We start from the raw sequence: 7,162 nt of genomic DNA, 5'->3' as shown, positions 1-7,162 counted from the left end.
AGTTGACGTCCAGAGACAAGACTGCTAGAGTATACCACTCACAGATGAGTGCATGTCTCATCTGGACAGGTCTGATGGTTGGTCAACGTTACAAGGACATCGAGAACACGTTCTAGCGACGCATACTTCTCTCAACATCGTCAGGTGGAGGTGTGATGATACTGAGAGGCATCATGACCCAGGGCAGGACACATCTTATTACCTGGTAATGGTAATGAGAATTGATACGCTACTGAGCGGACATGTCTGAGCAATGTTCTACCATTGCTGCAAATGTATGAACGGGACGTCATCTTGCAGAAGAAATATACTAGGAGACTTGGTTAGCTAGTTAGCAGACACGTTAAACGTTGTACCAGAAGATGCTGTTGCAAGATGTTTCTCGGGAACATGAACATGTTGATATTTCACATGGGATAACAAAACGTTGATAAAACAACAAAACGCTCGATCTGCAAGTTGCAGTCATTCCCATGAACATGTCTTATACAGTTGACTTCTCTTTGTTTTTACTATATCAATCAACCATTAGCTATGACCTTTTCGTTGTCTCACGCACTTTACTCCTCTCATACCCATTGTTAGTCCCTCTCATGCACGTTATCAATCCTTCTCATGCACGTTTAATCCCTCTCGTGCATGTTGTTAATCTCTCGTGCACGATGTTAATCTCTCTCGTGCACGATGTTAATCCCTCTTGTGCATCTTATTTATCCTTCTCATGCACGTTGTTAATCCTTCTCATGCACGTTGTTAATACTTCTCACGCACATTTTTAATTCTTCTCGTGTACTTTGTAATCCCTCTTGCCTATTGTTTATCATTCTTGTGCACGTTGTTAATCTCTCTCGTGCACGTTCTTCATCCCTCTTGTGCACCTTATTTATCCTTCTCATGCACATTGTTAATCCTTCTCATGCACGTTTAATCCCTCTCGTGCATGTTGTTAATCCTCTCGTGCACGATGTTAATCTCTCTCGTGCACGATGTTAATCCCTCTTGTGCACCTTATTTATCCTTCTTATGCACGTTCTTAATCCTTCTCATGCACGTTGTTAATACTTCTCACGCACATTTTTAATTCTTCTCGTGTACTTTGTAATCCCTCTTGCCTATTGTTTATCATTCTCGTGCACGTTGTTAATCTCTCTCGTGCACGTTCTTCATCACTCTTGTGCACCTTATTTATCCTTCTCATACACATTGTTAATCCTGCTCATGCACATTGTTAATCATTCTCATTCACGTTATTAATTTCTCTCGTGTACATTTTTTTAATCCCTCTTGCCTATTGTTTATCCCTCTCATGCACTCAGTTAGTGCCCGTCGTTAATCCCACTCATGCACGTTATCAATCCATACCTTGCATACCCTTATGTTTATTTTGTTTATCCCAATTAGACGTATATCAGCCTGTACTGTGTTGTCTTTCTTCATTGTACTGAAAGGTCAAAACAGAATGAATAACCCAAACATATGTCTTTATTGTTTATAACCAGTCCCGCGTTGAGGATACACGGATAAAACCAGAACTGCCCGGGTATGTCTACGTTGGAATGTATCCATGTTAAATTACAGCATGGTATCTTAGCTGGCTAATGCCACAAAACTGGCGTACGTCTGGACAAATACAAGAAGTGACGCATAACAATATATTGTCTTGAAAGCGAGTTTAAAACCTAGTTGATCCAATCTATTAACCTCGTCTAGTGGTTGACATAAGTCTGAAAGTAACACGACACTTACAAATTTAATAAACTGACAAAGAGAATGTTAAACACCATACTAAAACGCAAACGCTTATTTTATATACCCCAGACGAATTAAATGCCAATTTAGACCATGGTCATTTAATATGGAATGTGCACGTTTCCAATTAACGAGTTCTCTACTCACAGGATACAAATCCGTCTCGATACGTTTTTGTCCTTCTACGAAAATATTTTTCTGCCTGTTTGTATTTCACATGATTGCACAAGGCCAGATTTAACTCAGTTCCTTGGAAGTCCCAAGTGAACCGAATGCGTTGCCGGACAATTACCGGACTGAGCCGTACAAAGTCCTGGAAATGACTGAATATAATTGTCTGTCGGAATCTCTCCTATTTGATAAGTTAATAAGTGTTTAGACTTTCTAAGGAGCACCTTTGTTATAATCGGGTTGAAGGAAGCGCAGTGCTTATCACGGGTTTTTACGGGATATTGGGAATTTAGCCCAATCTGGCTACATTCAATAGTAATGGCCGATTTTCAGTTTAAGGAGAACTGAAGTCGTTTTGTTTTGTTGGCTATAGAAGTCAAGTGCTCTTATCGATCATAATAAGACACACAGACTCCGTTGGCTATCGCTGATAGGCAGGTTATTAGTTTCAAGTGTATTTTATATTCGTCATTTTTGGTGCAATAAGAAGATTGGTCTTTTTGCCAATTTCAAACAAGGGCAGATAATCCGAGGTTGTTTTATAGCAGATCTCGTTCCTGACTCCGTTCAGACGCGTGTCCTGTTATCAAATCCTCCTAGAGGAATGAGATTAGCTGTAAGGAGCCCAGCATTCGTTAGAGAAGCTGGTGGCGTGGGTAACTCTTGTAACACACTTGTGATCTTTCAAAAAGGGGCGGATATCTTGAGGTGGTTTTAAAGTAGATCTCTCAAGGGCTCCTCCTGGAGGTAAGAGATTAGGAGATTAACGTCAGAGAAGGGGGATGGTGTGGATAACTACTATGCTTTTCGCAAACTTGTGATCTTTTGACGACATCATCAAACAAGACTACTGAACTAACTGATACAATCAGAAATATAATATTTTTGAAAGCTATTTATTTATATAAACATATATGGATCTTTATATAAAGCACATACAGCACAAAGTACCTCTTTGAGCCAACATGTATAGAAACATATGTTTTGCTTTCTGCCGCTGGTAGATCATGTATCAAAGGATAATGGAGATTGGTTATTCTACGTTCCATATTCCATAAGCGTTGTGTAGAGTTGCGTCTCGTGTGGACATGCGATTTAGTGCCTGAGAGTGTGGGTTTGAATCCCAATGAGACTTTTGTTTCAAGGTTTGTCAGCACCAACCCATGCTCGAAGATTTCACTAAAATGGTAAACGTCATCAGCGATGTTGGCTATCAAGGGCGTGTATTCACTGACTCCACCACAGTACATGTCTACGAGGCCCAACAAATAGGGTTCCAAGCAATGTCACTTTTTTTAAATTTGTCAAATTTGCATAATCTAATATGGTCTTTATCAAACTGAATACATGTTCTATATTACAGATAACTGCTGAACCCTTTTCACAATTGATAAATCTTGAAAAGATCAAAGTGGTCTCAAATGTCAAGAAGGAAGTCATTTGTTGATTCTCTTCAATCTGAATGCATACACCTTGGCACACTAACTCCCTGAAGAATAGTTAATGGGCGGTCCTTCCTCATAGACCCGGTTTCGATTTCCCAAATGGGAATAATGTGTGAAGCAGATTCCAGATACATTTGATAAAAACTGAAACTAAAATTAAGAAAATAATCATTGCTTCACTGACGACAACTGCTTATCACTTTGGACGTCTTCACACTTAACGTCCCGTTGAACAACCGAGCACTAATACTATTGCCTACCACGATTTACTGCACCTACCACGATTGTACCGTTACGATCGCATTGTGTAGACGGAAACTAGGACAGTAGAAAGGGCGTGTATAACCAGGGTTGTCTCGTCAATCTCGTATGTCAGAGAGTAAGTTTTAGTTTACGCCGCTTTTAGCAATATTCCAGCAATATCTCGGTGGGGAACGTCCAGAAATGGGTTTCACACACGGGGTCGAAACAATGTGGAGAATCGAACCCGTCTCTTTGTCATGTCAAGAGAATGCTTTAACCATGGGGCTACCCACCGACCCTCAATCTTGTGTATCAACATCAGGTGAAGGCCTGAAATAAGGATCAACGTTCATTCATAATTATTGCACTGACAGAATTAACAACTGCAAAGTAATGCTTCATAGGATCACGAGAATCCGTTGTTTTTGCAATGTGAAAAACGTAGAGTAAGGACCAAATTGAAATAGATAATCGACGAGGAACCCCGATTTAGACAAAGTATTTATAGATGAGATGTGGTCAGTGATTAAAGTCCCTGGTGCTATTGAGTAAACAGGTGTATAAATCAACAGCCGAAACCGTGAACCCTACAATAGGTTCACGTCTCATCAGGCAGGTAATTTTGAACGTAAACCAGAGTTGGATGTTAAGTGTTGGTGGATGGTTGTCAGTGCCTGTAAGACTTGATTCATGTGGTTCGATGGTTTCAGTCCTGTCTCAAGAACTTCTTTTGAAAGGTAAAATGGCTAAAAACTGGCTTTAAATACTTTCTATCCTTTATGAAAATGTTGTTTGACCACCTGACCAATTATCCAATATTGCTATGTGACACGATCAAAAATGTTCAAGTAATATGACTCCAGCCATAAAAACTGATGAGCATTTGATGATTGAAACTGGTGCTCCAACATGAAGAGGAATGTCTTATCAATCGATTTTGAGCCGAATTACATAGTTTTCAATCATGAAGTCTCCGTGTGCTTTCAATTACATTACGTTGGTTGATGTGCTTTAGTGCTATAGAATTAATCTTATGATTGTTACGACAAATCTTTGATTTCAGGTTCACGGATAACTCAAAATCAGTTACTGCATTGATTAATGGTACAAAATTCACTTTGTTGCAAAGTGTATCTTTGAATTTTCGAAATTGAATTTCACTTGAAACTGAATTAACTTTTAATCAATACGACCCTCAGGCTTAATGAAGTTTGAAAGCACAACGCTGAGGGACATTTTCTTTAAATACCAATTTTCGTGAATTAATTCAATACATGAATGCTGATTCGATTCAAAAATGAAAAGTTTCAAAATGAGACCGGTCTTACCGTAACAATGTCTTGAGCAGGGCAAACCCGAGTACTTTTTCAGGATCGATTCCTGCCTGTGCCACTGCAACACCTCGTAAATTGGGACATAGTGTGGAAGGGTCAGATGTTTAGACGTAAATGATGGAAGGTTATATAGGCGATCCCAACTTGCTGAGTTACTTAAACGACTCATACAAAAATAATGAGATTGGCCTAAAAGGCTGAAAGACATGTTTTCAAACACGAGCAATGACAATCGAAGGCTTCTTTGACAAAGTGTTAACGGAACTATTGACGAATTTCCCTGCAACAGACAAGGGCCGTGTCCTTTAGCATGTAAAACATGCCTAAAGATCGATGTTCTATGTCTGTGGGCTATAACAGGGCCGTTTGGCGAATTATCTGGCTGTATAACGTTGGTAATTTGATCCTTGGCCCCCAATGTTTGATAAACACTTTTCACTGTCACTCTTGACAGCGATTTCGTCTCTTCAAGGTGTTGGCGCTGAAAGTTTCAAACTGGCTGGATTTGACGTATATGAAACTGTCAGGGCCTATAGTTTAAATACATGTGCCCTTACTTAGGATGATGCCCATGAAACTGCAATGTCAACTTGTTGTGATTTTGCCGTTGGCACTAGGAAAGTGTGATTGCTTGAATGTGCTGATAAGGGCTAAAACAAATATTGGTTGGAGGACGTCGAAGAAGACGTCAGAGGATGGTGGACACATCGAGTAACACAAAAAAGGACACACTGGTGGAAACTATCATTTTGACCTTTTGATCTTTGTGGAGTGAATATTGTTTCACATGATTCTGAAAGCTATCCACATAAAAGACATGTTTTTATTTCTAACATGCTTCATCTTTGCCTCTACTGTCTTGTAATTGTTTTGTAAAACTTCCTTGATAGTCAGCTTATGAAATGCTTAGAAGCAGGAGACTGAATCCATTCAGTGTCTTGCCATTCCAGTTGTAACGACTCCTGAAAATACGATTATATAGGGAATGCATACTATAGGGGAAAATATCAACTGTTCTTTACAAAACGTTAAATAATAATACAGATATTTTGAAAATGAATAATGCATCTTTCAAAATAGATTGATGAAGAAATCATACTGTCTTCAAGGTCATGATTTACAATTTTGTAACTGCATATTAATTTACTGTGTACAATTTGGATGTTTGTATCTTTTATTTCTGAATGTAAACACCACACGTATGTTTAAAAAAACTTTGTTTAAATGTAAATGATGATAAGTAAGAAAAACAACTGCTTACTGAAACTCATCGTGTATCTGCTATGGTTATATATAAGTATCATCTCTTTGGAGATGTTTTCTTCGGCTGAGCATCACTTGCCATGTGCCATTTGTGACGTCACTGCAAGAAGAAACCATATCATGGTGGTGCATCGTCGGAATCGATACTCATTCCTGAGTTGGGACAATTTAGTGTCGGTGCTGTATGCATATGGTTGAATGAGCACAACACCCTGCTGATACGGCCAATTTTGCTTCCATGTCACCGTCAGGCCCAACCAGATTGACGAGTTCTGACGTCATCTGCAAATGCAGCAACGTGACTTCACCTTACAGAAGAATAATAGCTGCAGATACGTTGAACGTTGTTCCAGACGTTGTCGGGCTGTACTGCTATTGCAAGCTGTTTCCTGGGACCCCTTTGCCACAGACCATGCTGATGTTTCACATTGGAAAACAAAAGAAAAATGATAAAACAACAATTCCCAACACTGTGACTTTGTACCCCGCCTTGTAAGCCTTTCGTTGTTTTTTCTATATTAATCAACCATATCCATGACCTTTGTTGTCGTAATTAATCCCTCTCGGGCACATTGTTAATCATTCTCGTGCACTTTATTATCCTGTTTCGTGTACGTTATTAAATCATCCCTTACATACCCTCATGTTTGTTTCGTTTATCTCATTTAGATGTATATCAGTCTGTATAGTGCTGTCTTTCTTCACTATTTCGTGAAAACGGTGCAAAGATATGCACTGAAACATCACGTTAGATAAAGAATATATGTGCCGCCATCCAAGACATATATCTTTTCTGTTGTTTGCACCCAGTACCGATTTCGGGATGATGGGATAAAACAAGGACTGCTCGGGTGTTTCTACGTGGGAATGTATCCATGTTAAATGTAGCATGGTATCTCAGCTGGCTAATGCAAAAAAGAAGAAAAAAAGAGTATGTGTGGACAAATGCATACAGTG

This window comes from Haliotis rubra, unplaced genomic scaffold (assembly GCF_003918875.1).
Source record: "Haliotis rubra isolate DU_JTF1 unplaced genomic scaffold, ASM391887v1 Scf1092, whole genome shotgun sequence".
Classification (NCBI taxonomy): Eukaryota; Metazoa; Mollusca; class Gastropoda; order Lepetellida; family Haliotidae; genus Haliotis; species Haliotis rubra.
Note: the sequence above shows the minus strand (reverse complement) of the source record.